Source organism: Felis catus, chromosome A2, assembly GCF_018350175.1.
Source record: "Felis catus isolate Fca126 chromosome A2, F.catus_Fca126_mat1.0, whole genome shotgun sequence".
In the NCBI taxonomy this organism is placed as follows: domain Eukaryota; kingdom Metazoa; phylum Chordata; class Mammalia; order Carnivora; family Felidae; genus Felis; species Felis catus.
In genome coordinates, this window is record NC_058369.1 from 97,521,375 (window position 1) to 97,536,266 (window position 14,892).

Sequence of the window (14,892 nt, forward strand, 5' to 3'; positions counted from 1 at the left end):
TTTCTCCCAAAAGAAAACATGGCAAAAGCATCAAGCTATGAGAAAAAGCCTGGGATAGATGATTTGTGGAATGTACTGTCCACCACAGCTAGGAGATGTAGATAATGTTCATTTTGTGTGTTTTATGTTTATTTATTTTTGAGAGAGAGGGAGAGACAGAGCATGAGCAGGGGAGGAGCAGAGAGAGAGAGGGAGACATAGAATCTGAAACAGGCTCCAGGCTCTGAGCTGTCAGCACAGAGCCCGACGCAGGGCTCGAACTCACGAGCTATAAGATCATGACCTGAGCCGAAGTCAGACGCTCAGCCAACTGAGCCACCCAGGCGCACTCATTTTGTTTGTTTTGTTTGCCAGGACCTTTTCTCCTATTCTGTACACGTCTCTTCTGATATCCTATATGGGGGAAAGGCCAGCTAACTAGGTATGCATCTACCTAACAAATATTATTGAGCACCTGTTTTGTGCCAGGCACTTAAGTGCCGGGTCATGAGGATTCAGTGATGAACAAGACCTAGTTCCTTCTCTTAGGAACTTCTCTTGTTTAATGGTAGAGACAGGTATAATAGTCATAGTGTAATGTGTCTAAGACAGTAACTGAATAAGAAGAACTATAATGAAGATTGATAAATTCATTTAAAGTGTTATATGATTTCATCCAGAGGTTTTTAAATTTTTTTTTTTCAACGTTTATTTATTTTTGGGACAGAGAGAGACAGAGCATGAACGGGGCAAGGGGCAGAGAGAGGGAGACACAGAATCGGAAACAGGCTCCAGGCTCTGAGCCATCAGCCCAGAGTCATCCAGAGGTTTTTAAATGGACAGAGGAATATTTCTTCTCTCTCTCTCTCTCTCTTTCTCTCTCTCTCTGTCTTTCACACACACACACACACACACACACACACACACACACACACACACTGCTGCTATGGGTGAAATTCCAGGTGTATGTAGTAAAGTTGGTGATATATTGATACTCATGTAGGGATCCACAAACTCTGTCTATAACAGTGAGCTTATTACAAATGTTAATTCCAATTCTTGGCTGGATAAAGCCATAGAATGTTAGAGCTTCAAGGAATTACTGAGTATATTTAATTGACTCATTTTATGGAGAGGAAACTGAGACCTAGAAGAACTAAGTCATTTGCTCAAGAAGACAAAGATAATCATTGGAAGTCAACATTAGAGATCAGCTCTCCTAATCCTTAGTACAACATGTTGGAGATACTTTGTTTTTACTCACAATGCTGGCATTTGCTTGTCATTATCTAACTTGACCTTTCTACAAACTCAGTATCCATAACTCTTACTCTGTCTGCTATGATGATGATGAAACCTTCCATGTCAGTAGCCACATCTGCTAAATGAAGTTATTACTTTTCATTAAAAACTTTTTTAACATTTATTTATTTTTGAGAGAGAGAGAGAGAGAGCGAGAGAGCGAGCAAGCAAACACGGGGGCATGGAGCAAGGGCAGAGACAGAGGGAGAGAAAGAGAATCCCAAGCAGGCTCCACATTGTTAGCTCAACACGGGGTTCAAACTCATGAACTGTGTATCATGACCTGAACTGAAGTCAGATGCTTAACTGACCTAGCCATAGAATGTTAGAGCCACCCAGTTGCCCCGGTACTTTGCATTTTTAAAATAAGATTTAGAAGGAACAGAGAAACTCAAGATAGAAAGCCATTCTGAAAATTCTTAAGTAACGTCTTGTAGCTTTTTTTGAAGGATATCATCAACCTAAAATAAATGTCTGCTGGGCTTGTATTGGTTAATACATATTTTGTCTGATTCATGGATAGTGTATTAGTTTCCTGTGATCACTATCCACAAATTTGAAGTCAGTATTGCCCGGCTACAATCAAAATACTGGCAGTGCCCACCACTGACTATCGGGGAGAATAGGGTACTTGACACTTCCAGCTTTTGGTAACTTTTACTATTCCTTGGCTTGTGGCTAAATCACTCCAGTCTCTTTCTCTGCGTAATACTGCTTTCTCCTCTTCTCTGTCTCCCTCTTGTTAGGACATATGTGAATGCCCTTAGGACCCACCTAGGTAATGCAGGATTATCTCCCCATTTCAAGATCTTCTGCTTAACCACATCTTCAAAGCCCTTGTTTGCCAATAAGATAACATTCACAGGTTCCAGGTTTTAGGATGTGGGTGTTGGTGAGGGGCCGTTATTCAGCCCAGCACAGGTAGGGAACTGGATATCCATTCTTCAGTCAGAGACCATGACACAGAATTTCTTCTTGCTTTTGTTCCATTAATTTTGCACATAATTACTTTACTTGGATCTTTTGGGGACTTTTTCCTAGATTTTTTTTTTGCTACATCTCTCAAAAATACCTTACAATTTTTCTCATGGCCTGTCATATATGATTTTTTTTTTCCTAAGCATTTGGCCATCTATCTTGGTCAGTGCTCTGAAGTAAACAAAATCACTTTGGAACTGAATAAAAAATCAGGAAGAAGAATCAAGAGATCTTTGTTTTACATGTTAAAACTTCGTTGTTATTTGTGTCTATTTTTAGAGTCAGAGGTAATCTGACCATGACTGCTGTATTCAAGGAATCAGTGTTCTTACTCCCAACCACACAGACAGATAAGATGGCTGGGTGCTTTCATAATCACCATTGATTCACTGTCAGATGGATCCATTCTCTATGACAACTTTTCAATATTACAGACTTTACCAGCTAAAAAAGGCATCCCCTCATCCTGTGTACAGAAAAAAACATTGGTGAATAGGGATGACAGCCAGAAGCCTGTGGCCAGAAAATAAATATAAACGTGTCCTTTCATGCTGTGTAAGAACTCCTGGGCTAGAGGTGGACTCTTCGGTGTGTCTTGTCTGGTTTTCTGATTCCAGTTGATATCTAGGCATACAATGCAGCTTTATGGTGGGCCCAGAGGGCACCACAAATTGTTATGCATGAAGCATGGAGTTCAGCAGACAGGCCATTCAGGAATAAGACTTAGTATTGGCCAAGGACATTGGACTGAGCCACTGTGAGATGAGAGATGAGACGACTACTGAGACGGGTTTCCTAAGCAGAGTGACTGGGTTCCATCCTCACAGGTGACTTCTGGCCCAGGTCGGAACAGAGCTTGCTGGTGGTGGCAGCTGCAGAGAGGAGTTAGTGGGAAGGACTGAGAACCAGACCTTTATTGACTGCATTAATCCCTATGGCTGTATTTGCCAACTTCTGCTGACTTTTTTTGTGAAACACAAGTTGCACTCCTCCCAAAGAGAGCACCTATAGTAAATTCATCTTCATTCACAGCAACTCAATTCATATGGTAAAAACTTAGTGCTGTTTGAACTTTTTGATTCCTTGTCAAGTGTCAAATGTAGCATGCAACTTTTCCTATATAAATTCCTTTCCTATGTAAATGGTACTTAATCTTTTCTTGAAGGGTGAAGATGTGATCATATATTTTTTTCTCCAGTCCAAAGAGAACCAGGTTTCTCAGATTGTAAGTAATTTACTTTCAATATTCTTTCAAGAGAATTTCAAGAATTACAAATGGTAAGGTAATACTATTTAAAATTTTTTTTTAAATTTTATTTATTTTTGAGAGAGAGAGATACACAGAGCATGAACAGAGGAGGGGCAGAGACAGAGGGAGACATAGAATCCAAAGCAGGCTCCAGGCTCCAAGCTGTCAGCACAGAGACTGATTCAGGGCTCGAGCCCATGAACTGTGAGATCTTGACTGGAGCTGAAGTCAGACGCTTAACCGACTGAAGCCACCCAGGCACCCCTGCTATTTTTACTTTGGAACATGACAAACTATAAAATCAAGGGAAAAGAAAGGTTGAATGTGATCTCTGAAAAGATAGCTTTAGTGTATTGCAACAAAACAGGTTAGAATGACTAGAAGTCTTGGGGCACCTGGCTTGCTCAGTTGGGTAAACATCTGACTCTTGATTTCAGCTCAGGTCATGATCTGAAATGAGTTTGAACCCGTGCCAGACTCTGTGCTGACAGCTCAGAGCCTGCTTGGGATTCTCTCTCTCCCTGTCTCTTTGCCTCTCCCCCACTCACGATCACTCTTTCTGAAAATAAAGTGAAAAAAAAAATGATGAGAAGCCTTGGTTAACTGCATGACCACAGGCTTATCAGAGAGAGCATCTGTGTCCTAATAGGTTAAATGTAAAATAATATTGAACTTGCTGTGTTGTAAGGAGGCCATCTGTTTGTAAACAGGAAAATCCATGTTAGATGTTGTTGTCCACGTGGCTTAGTTATAATGGAGAAATGGTCTTCAGCTGTGTGATGATCCTCTTATAAATGAGTAGACTAGATCAACATTTACATTCAGGTTCTAGCTTGCCCATAATTTTCTTGGCTCCTTTTCCAGATCAAATGTGGCAGCAGTTGTGCCTGAAATTAGTCTAACTGCTCAGACACCTGCACTTCTGTTTGGTCACCCTAGTCTCTTTTCCAAAGCTGAGTGCTGTGATCATTCATTCTCATCAGCATTGGCTGCTGTTATTGAGCACTCATAGGTGAGCATCAGCAGGTCCCTCAGAGAGCAGCTCCAAAGTCAGCAACCTATCATAAACCTACCAAGTCAAGAACACCTTCCAAGCCTTCTTCTCTCAGAGGCTGGAAGGAGAACACAAGATGATCAGGACTGGGAATGAGGGACTTCAGTCCTGCACATTCTCTATGTTTTGCTTGATCTCTCCAAGGGATAAGGAATGTTGTTATTGCTGCTATGGCCACTCCTCTCTTACCTCAGTCTGAGGGCAGACTGGACACAGTGCATATGGCCTTATTGGTTTTGAAACAATGACATTCTTCTGTAATAGTTTGTAAATAATTGTTGCCTAGGGCTCTGAATAACTGACATTGCCCAGGTGTCAGTCGCAGACTTCTCAAGTCCCTCCTTCATCTCCAGCAATGAAAAGGTCAGCCTGGCACAGTAGGAGGTCTCCAGATCTTTCTGGTGGCCTTTTCTGATTATGAATGGTGATTTGTTGTTTCTTTTTTCTTTTTTTAATTTTTTCTAATGTTTATTTATTTATTTATTTATTTATTTATTTATTTTGAGGGAGAGAGAGAGAGTGCACACACATGGGTGGGTGAGGGGTGGAGAGAGAGGTTGAGAGAGAGAATTCCAAGCAGGCTCCATGCTGTCAGCCCAGAGATTGATGTGGAGCTCAAACCCATGAACCATGGGATCATGACCTGAAAGAGACACTCAACCAACTGAGCCACTCAGGGGGCCCAGATTGTGAATGGTGATTTAAATACCTCTTCTAGCTGTGTCCCTTTTGGCTTTCATGATAATGCAGAAAATTTCAGGATAATGTCGAGAATATATTGCTCTCTATTTGCAAATGTTTAACTTCCATTCAAGAATAAATACTGATCAAGAGCTTACCATGACCTAGGCATTATTCCAGGTACTAGTGATTTTTCAGATGTACATCTTATAGATATCACAGGAGATGATTTTGGCTCATTCTACCTTGAGCCAAAGGGGGGAAAAGCTTTCACAGATATTTATAAATCTACTATTTTTTACTGATTATGATAACCTCCTGTCACCATGACAAACCACATCCTTTAACAGGTGAGGTCAGCTCGTTTGAAGACAGCTTCTCTTGGACCTTTAACTTCTTCATCCCTGAAATCATACTTCATGCAAATTTATGCTTTGAAAAGTCCAGGTAGTTAAATATTTACATATCATGTAGAAGTGAAGAGACAGGATCTTAAAACCCTGTTTTCCTGGGAAAATGTAGAATATAGCACATATATTCCAAAGCAATTGTGGGGAACATAAAGATAGACATTGTGCATCAACTGGTCAATGCAACATTAATTGCTTCCTTCAGAAAACAAGTCATATCCTTTTCAACCTCAGAAAACCAGAAGTATAGTGATAAACACATTTAATAAGTTTCCTGCCTGTCCTCATACTTTCCCCTCTATTTTTCTTATAGAGTTAGATTTCTGCAAAAGTAATACTCCTTAACACTCTGTCACACTTGGGCAGACACTTTGTGAATTTAGATGCCACACAAATTCCAAGTATATTGTGAGGTCTCTGAGTTGCTTGATAAGATTTGTATACAGTTCACACCTAGTTAATATATGATTAAATGAATATCCAGTAAAATACAAATTAAATTGGCTTTCTATCTACAAACAGGGTTGCAAGAATGACTTATTAAAACCTGCACATAGAGAAGAAGAGCTTTGTCACAGTGAGTGTGTTTGTCAACCTTATAATGAGTCATACATTTTCTTTTTGCTTTAAGATTGGAAATATCCCAGTAAAAGAAACAGTTTGGAAAGCTGTAGAAAATAACTGGACTGTCTCAAGTCCTCAGAAGTAACATTGTGATCAAAACTTTCCCATTGTCATAAAGGTGTGTGTTTTGGGGCAGGGGTAAGGGAGAAGGAGAGAGAGAGAGAATGGAGAGATAAAGAGAAACAGAAACAGAAAGCATGCACACTTCAGCAGGTCTCCTACAGATAAGCCTGACTTCCTGAGTGGCTGTGGGGGCACTAGTCATGGATACCAAACACTATGTGATATCCATTGCATTTCAGTCAAGAAGTTACAAAACAGCTCTGAATATTCTCTGAATATTTCTTTCCATGTGCCTGTTCAGGATGTGTCTTTATGACACAAACAATTTTTAGCCATGTTTATCCAGCGTTTTTCTTTTTCTCACAGAGACTACCATTCTTTTACTCTACAGTTTACACAGTGTTCCTATCCCCAATTGCATACAATCCTTACCTCACAGTTACTGGTAGGTCTATTTGGGCTGGCCATAAAGCCACCAGTAAGCATGGGAGCTTTTTGGCTCCAGATGTAAGGTAACAGTTGTGCTCATCTGGGAGCTCAAGGCTGGAGGAGGACAAAGCAGGGTAGCTAATTCTCTGGGGTTTTGCTAACCACAGCATCCTTGGCCGATTGGATTGCTATTGGGAATCTTCTGATTCATACATAGAACATCACTGTCCAAAGCATCACAAAAATCAAATGTGGTATAAAGTTTTTGCTTTAGAGCTACAGCATGGCTGTTTATAGTAGGGTTGAGGAATAGATACATTTATTGTCTCAAAGAGCCATTCTTGTGGGACCCAGAAAATGGTTGTGGTAAACCGTTCCAAATACTCTATGCAGTCAAGGCTTAGTTACCTCAGTTATAACCAGTATGATGGCTCTCCTCAGAGGACTATAAAAATTAAATAATCATCAAGAATTTGCAAACATAAGCTCATGGAAATGTCTAGCAAATATGTCAAACATAAATGTTCTTTTTCTGGTAGAAGAATGAGAAAGAAGCATATTTTATTGGATTCTTATGAGTCCTGAGAGCCTGACCAGACTGTGATTGACTGGCTTCCATTCACTGAATCACAAAATCTCACAACTGGCATTGGGTACCTTGAGAGCATCTGGTTCAAATAACTTACATTGCAGATGAGAAAACAGAGGTTCTGATGTATTAAATTACTTGCCTAGGGTCATACAGCTTGTTTATGGCAGTGTCAACACTAGAAGCCCAAATTTTATGATGCCATAACTAGTTTCTTTCCCGGAAGTCCAGATGGACCTATAACCTGGAATTAGTACCTAGGAGAAAGATGGTAAAGATGTCACCCTGAGTCCTGACAGATTGGTAGGAAACCCTGACTGAGTGACAGGGAATCCTGGAGTTTGCATTAAGCAGGATTTTGGAGCTATATTCAGGCTGATCATTAAAAAGCTCCCAAGGTTAAATACCATTTCTGTCATGGAGGAAAAAAAGGAAGAAAGGCCAGATGCCACACATTTCTGATGTAGGAGCACCCCATTTTCTTATGGTCATTTTCAGCTGTGTTTAAACTAGAGATGATAATTGTAGGAATTGATTTTATAAGATTTCAATGAGAGAAGACTTTAAAGAATAAGTCTGGACTTAAAATTGGTGATAAAATATTGTCAAGTCAACAAGTGCCTACTGTTTGCTCCAGCCTGTGCTGGGAAAGATGAGAGCTACAAAGAAAGTAGGAAAAAACCCATATATTCTGGTAACCTATACCACAGCAGAGGGAAAATCATTTAGTCCTTCTAATGGTATCATGGTAATTTTATATCAACACAGTATTTTACATTTTCAAAGTGCTTTCAATGCATTGTCTTATTTCATATAGAGAGGGCAAAGGAATGTGTGATTGTGTGCTTAAATTTCATGGCACTCTAAATTTTGTGGCATTTTGTAGATGTTTTAGGGAAGGAAATCTTTGAAGGGGAGAGAAGAAGGAAGGGAAGTTTGATTAATAAAAAAAACAGCTAAAAATAAAAGCAATATGTAGTACTTTAAATGATCAGTTGATGAGTATTTTATTCAGGTATTCAAATGAGAGCTTCTTTGTCAATAAAAAGTGACTAAATGGAATCAATAAATTTATTGTAGGGGTTTCTGGGCAGTTCAGTCAGTTGAGCACCTGACTCTTGATTTCGGCTCAGGTCATGATCCTCAAGGTTCATGGGATTAAGCCTCGAGTCTGGTTCCGTGCTGATAGCATAGAGCCTGGTTGGGATTCTCTCTCTCTCCCTCTCTCTGCCCCTCCTCCACTCACATGTGTGCGCATGCTCTCTCTCTCTCAAAATAAATAAAATAAGCTTAAAATAAATAAATTTATTGTACACATTTCATTTTTCAAAATATTGCTTTAAAATTACTTTCATATTTCATGGTCAGTTGCTTGGCAGTCTAAGCTATGGAGAGACAAGATGCCTTTAGAATTCTCAGCATTCCTAAACGAGAAGCCAAAGTTCAAATCACGCCATTCAAGCATTATTTGAATCATTTCAAATGTTCTCAAACAATTCTCTGGCTGCTGATGTCTGTCTTTCATTCAGTGAACAGAGAAAAAGTAAACTCAATTGGATCTACATTTCATTTATTTTCCATTGGAGGAGAAAACTTCCTACTGCCTGAAAAGTGTGTCAGTACTAAAATATACCACAAAATGCATTTCACCAAGAGTTATTATGACTGTGATCTTCTCAATGGCCAAAATGTTATAGGGAATGGAACTATAGTTGGTCAGTTCCTCCTCAAGTGGGTCCAGTAGATTCATGTTTCTCAAGATGTTGTTCCCAGGCACCTTTAGCAGAATCACATGGGGTGCTTTTCCTGCTGAAATGCCAAATTTCAGTTCACTGGATTAGAACCTCTGAAGATGGTTTCTAGGAATTTAATATACTCTTAAGGGATTCATATATCCACTGAAGTCTGAGAACCATTATCCAAATTTCTCCTGATATAGTTTGAGAGATCCCAAAGATGCTAGCCAGGATCTTGTCTTCCCTAACAATGTGTCAGTCAGAAGAATGGTCAGTTTTCAGTGTGTTCTAAAGCCTATAGATGTGAGACTGGACATCAGTCAACTAACAGAGAACCACAGGTGTCATGTTTCCTAAAATCACCTCTTCTGATGAGAAAAAACACACCCTTACCCTGAAGCAGGTCATGATTAGCAAATCATAGTCTCTTACAACACCCAGTCACAAATTTGTCTCTTTTCTTTGAATACTGGCCTCTAAACTTCCTTGATGTGATAGACATATAGATAGTAGATAAATAGGTAAATACATAGACAGACGGATGAACATCCCTCACATCCACCACCAGTGACAAAACTTACTTTGCAATCCAGAAGCCACTCAGTTTGGTTTTGTGAGGGTTCATTTGAATTGCCCACAACTTTTAAAGGGAAGCTGTCATACACTCAATGTCCTGAATTGTAGGGCTGCTGCTTTTTTACTTCTTTCTTCATTTTTCTTTTTCTTCTCTATTACTTTATTTCTGTTTTACTTTTTATAAGGTCATATGTTTCTGGATATAATGGATATCTCTAAAATCTCTCAGTGATTGGTTTATTAGAAAATACCTCCTTCCCCTTTCATAAAAAGTCAAAAGTTGAGAATATCGTTGTGAAAAAAAAAAAGCAGATGCTGACTCTTGCTGATTCTATCAGCCACGGGTTGTGACAATCTGCTAGAGGTGGCTATTACCAGATGCATCAAATCGTAATGTCAAGCAAGCCCAGCAGAAAACCATTGTAAGATAGAAGTGGTACATCCTGAATTAGGCAAAAGAAGGGCCAGAGGACACAAGTAAACTTCACAGGAAGGTAGCCCAGAGCCCCTAGATCCACCACCGTTGCCCCATACTTTCCCTCTCAGTTCACATCTGCAGCCATATAACCGGTTGATGGAGGAGGAAAATGGTTGAGTTTTGTTCACAGATGAATCTGCTCATTATATGATATGTGTGAAAGATTATAATGAATTGCTGTTATACTATAGCTCTGTTCGGAGATGACTCTTAACAGTGGTGAGAGTTTTACCAGTAGGCAAAACTTTGGGAGGTGCACCTGGTTATCTATTTTATGTGGAAAAAAAAATGGAGCAAGATAATATATAGAGACTGAGAAGCAGTGGCAAGTGGCTTGGCTGGTTGGTCAGGGCCTAGGAGAGAAATGGGAAGATTGGGGACAAAGCAGAAGGTTGGAGAATAGGCCTGAAGGCATACATACAGAGGTGGGCACAAAATATTAATTTCTTTGTATTGCATGATAATGCCTACTAGAGGGCATTCTGCATGGGAGCAATACTAAAAAAAATGTAGGGTACCTCAGCAAGTTGACATGGCCAGCCTCTGCCATTGGCTGCCCTAGTGCTGACACAATGGGCACATGAACAGAGTAGCCATGTTGGCAGAGGTGGAAGCATGAGCCTACATTAACCAAAGCTTATCTAGCAATTACTGAAGGCCCAACCTGCCAACAACAGAAACCAATAGTGAGTTCCTAATATAGCACCATTCTTTGGGTAGAATTAGTAGCCACTGATAGCACGTGATTATCTTGGATTCATTCCCCCCGGGAAGGGGCAGTGATTGACGGATATTTTGGGTATGAGATTGCCTTTCCTGCTTGTACAGCCTCAGGTAGTACTGCTATCATATAGAATTCTGAATAATACTGTATTGAACCAAGGAACTCAGTTTGTAGCAAACAGTGTATAGTTAGCGTTCTCCTGAGAAACGAACCAATAGGGTGTGTGTATGAGTTTTATTTATATATTTGTTTGTTTATTTATTATAAGGAATTGGCTCACATTATTATGGAGGCTATGTAGTCCAAAGTCTGTAGAGCTAATGTCCCAGTTCAAGTATGAAAGCCAGCAGGCTGCTGTAGAGTCAGGAAGAGCTGAATGCCCCAGTTTGAACAACTTCAGGCAAGATGAAACAATGTTTCAGTTTGAAGACAATCAGTTAGGGGAACTATCTCTTACTCAGGGAAGAGTCACCCCTTTGTTCTATTCTTTTCACCCTTCAACTGATTGGATGAGGCCCACCCACATTAGGAAAGATAATTTGCTTTACTGAGTCTACTGATTCAAATGTTAATCTCACCTAAAACACCCTCCAAACAGAACACAGAAACACCCAGAGCAATGTTTGACCAACTCTCTGGGCACCCTGTGCCCAGTCATATTGATACATAAAGTTAACCATCATAGAGAGTGTAGCAGTGGATGTATAACCATAGGATCTACATACACACTGAAGCTGCTAGTCGTATAGAGTGATAGATGACCTTTTGAATGAATAGATGAGGCACCAGGTGGAAGATGATACTTTGCAAAGACAGTACAACCTTAAATCAATGATCTTTATGTGGTGCTATGTTCCCAATAGATAGACTGCCTGGGTGCAGAGACAGGTGCTATTTTCAGGGACCAACCTCAAGAATCTGTGCTTTCTATCTATTAAACTTAAGGAATTTTGGTTTAGAAGTCCTGATTCCTATAGGAGTAATGTATTTTTCAGGGAGGCTAAAAGACTCCTATTAAACTTTAAACATGGCTGCCTCTTGGTCACTTCAGACTCCTTGTACCAAAAGACCAGAAGGCTAGGAAAGATGTCACCTGTAAGAAATAATTGATCCTAGTAATCAGGGATAGACAGGTCTCTTACTGGGACAAGAAGCCCTACATGGAGGAAAGGAAGAATGCATTGACAACTGGGTGATCCACTGGAGCATATCTCATTACTACCCTGTATGATTTTTTATGGCAAATGGATAAGTGCAGCAGTCACAATATGAAAAGACACAGTGACCAGGGGCTCAGACCCTTTAAGAATGAGTGTCTGGATTGCCTCAACAAATAAATTGATGTAATAAATAAAACAGCTCTGTTCATATCTGTAATTCATAGAATTCTTGATGCAAATGTCACATACTAGGCAGAATATAGTAGTAGTCATGCCCTAAGTAGATCCCACATGATTCATATAGTACTCCAGCGTTTTCCTCTAGGCCATTCTGAACTAAGAATTTTCTTAGGTTGTACAAAAGATGGATTTTGGAGCTATTGCTGGGTTCAATTTATGTGTCCAAAATAGAGCAAACTCTCTTGCCAGAAGCATTTAGAAATATGGATATGGTTTGCTTCTTTCCTAGGGGCCAATTTATTGGCTCTTTATCAAAATATACAGGATTATTTTGTAGTCTCAAAAAGGGAGATGGGTAAATCTCACTGTGTTCAAAGTTTAACAGATATCTCAAACTGTTTTTCAAATTGACTGCAAACGTAAAGTCACAAAGCCTTAAGGCAAATGTAAGCTGAACCTCGCTGGCTCTTCTTAAAATACAATACATCCAAATACTGCTATTTTTTAAAATGTCTGGGACAGCTGGAGATATTTCAAGAGGAAAATTGGAAAGATATTTTTTTATACCTTTAGGCAAGAGTGAATTATTTCAAACACCAAGTGGTTCAAAATCCCATTGAGCTCAAGAGGCTGGGCTTTCTTGGATTTCTAGTGGGCACTGCATTTGGCATAATAAACTTCCTCTCCTGCTTCATTTCCTCTGCCTCAGATAGCCACATGCCCTCTAACCAGCCCTTGAGACAGACCTCAGTGCTGAATGATGGATAATCGTCATTTTCACCAATTCGCTTTAAGAACTATGTTTAGTTTCCAAGTACTAAAACAACATGAACGGCTCCCTTAGGAAAACAGTAAAAATACAATCAAAACAGTTTACATTTCAAAGGTCAAATTCATAATTCTACACCGCAGCCTAGTTTTCTCCCCATAGGCAATGTGGTATTACATACACTATGAAGCACTGCATTCACACGTAAGGATTAGTCATAGGCTGTCAGAGCTGCCAAGGACCTTGGAGATTATCCATTTCTATGCCTTTCTTTTACAGATGAGACAAAAGGCTCCAGGGAAGTGATAGCAGAATGGAGAGGAAAAGAGACATAAAGTCAGATACACAGAGTTCTTAAGTTTGTTCATAGACAGGTTGTGACCAGCCTACTTATTGAGAGCATTCTCATATACAGTGATTTTCCCCATTTCCTTCCCTTGCGCACTACCTTTCCGCCACCAATTGCACCTGCCCTGCAAGCCCTCAATCTTGTCGCCTCTCTCAGCAAGCTTACATCTCTGTGAATCCTTAAGGTGTTAAGTTAGAACAGCTCTTGGGGTAGTTACATTTATTAATGGTCTTTTGCATCAACTTCTTTTACATAAAATGGTTGAGAGCAAAGCCCACAGTTGCTGGCTGGGTCTATGATGTGGAAGCAGTGAGCTCATTGTGTCTCCTCTTTGTTAATCACCTTGTATGCGGTTCCCAACAGCCAATGCCCTCCTTCTCTTAGGCAGAACTGAAAAAGGTCTCATCATTGTTTTCTTATCTAAATCCAAGCACTGTGAAGTGTTTGTTTATCCACTCCAACCTGTCCTGTAACACTTTCTGTCCTTCCTAAGGCTTCCTGAGCTTTTAGCCTCTATCCCAATACCTTATTACCTCTGTTCCTCTACCTCATCTATATTCTTTAATTAGTGACAAGGGTCATGTTTCATTTCTTAGTTCAGGGAAGTCTCAGACAAAAATCTTTAACAATCCTGGACCAGGATCTGGGGTCTAGGGGTGGGAGACTGGGATCTCTTCTAAAATGTGGGGGGAGGGGTTGATGGGTCCCTGGAGCACTGAGACTTCTGTGAAAAAAGATTGAACCATGAAAGGCCTTTTATACATATCTTTTTAATGTTGTAAATTTTAAATGCTTTGAAGCTGTGATTTCACCACACAGAAAAATAGTTTTCTATCAGGCATTTTGTATGGGGCAAATAGTGACATGTAGTGAATAATCAAATAAATAGCTTACATATGTTTTCCTTATGATGTAGACTTTGTCATGTGCAAAAGAAAGACAATTTGGCCTAGGTATTTGTTTAATGAAGGAGCTGTTGCAGTGGTCAGCACCATAGCAGATCCATTTAGGAGGCATGGATGAAAAACCTGTGCTTTAAAGGCACCACCAACAGGAGGGGATAATGTAGATAAAAAGCAGGGGCCTTGGAGGCAAAAAGTCCCAGGTACCAAACCTATTTCAGCTTCATTTTGCATAACATTACACAAATAGCATAACTTCACTGAGCCAGTTTTCTTATCTACAAAATAATTTAACAAAATCTACTCAATTAGTTTGATATAAGGATTCAATAAGATGATTCTATCTGCAAGAATTTTTAAATTTTACGTATATTTATATCTTACAAAAATATATTTTACATATATAGGCACATATATTAACATATTTATACAATGCCTACTTTATTACGTGATATATAGCCAATAAATGAATTATTTTTAGTAATCAAAATAAATTTTTAGAGACTGAAGTTAGTATACACAGTGGCAATACTTTTGACAATTTATTTTATTTTTTTTAATCTTTATTTCTGAGAAAGGGAGAGACAGAGTGTGAGCAAGGGAGGAGCAGACAGAGAGGGAGACACAGAATCTGAAGCAGGCTCCAGGCCCTGAGCTGTC

The 14,892-nt window shown here is 39.6% G+C and overlaps 1 long non-coding RNA gene across 1 annotated transcript in view; it reads left to right on the forward strand.

Moving 5' to 3' along the window:
* The window catches only part of LOC123383879, a 32,698-nt gene extending 24,166 nt beyond the window's left edge, over positions 1-8,532 (forward strand). Inside the window, exons 3-4 of the long non-coding RNA XR_006594214.1 lie at positions 3,425-3,484; positions 6,176-8,532. This is a non-coding gene — a long non-coding RNA (uncharacterized LOC123383879). The remainder of the gene's footprint in view (positions 1-3,424; positions 3,485-6,175) is intronic.
* Positions 8,533-14,892: the final 6,360 nt, after the last annotated feature.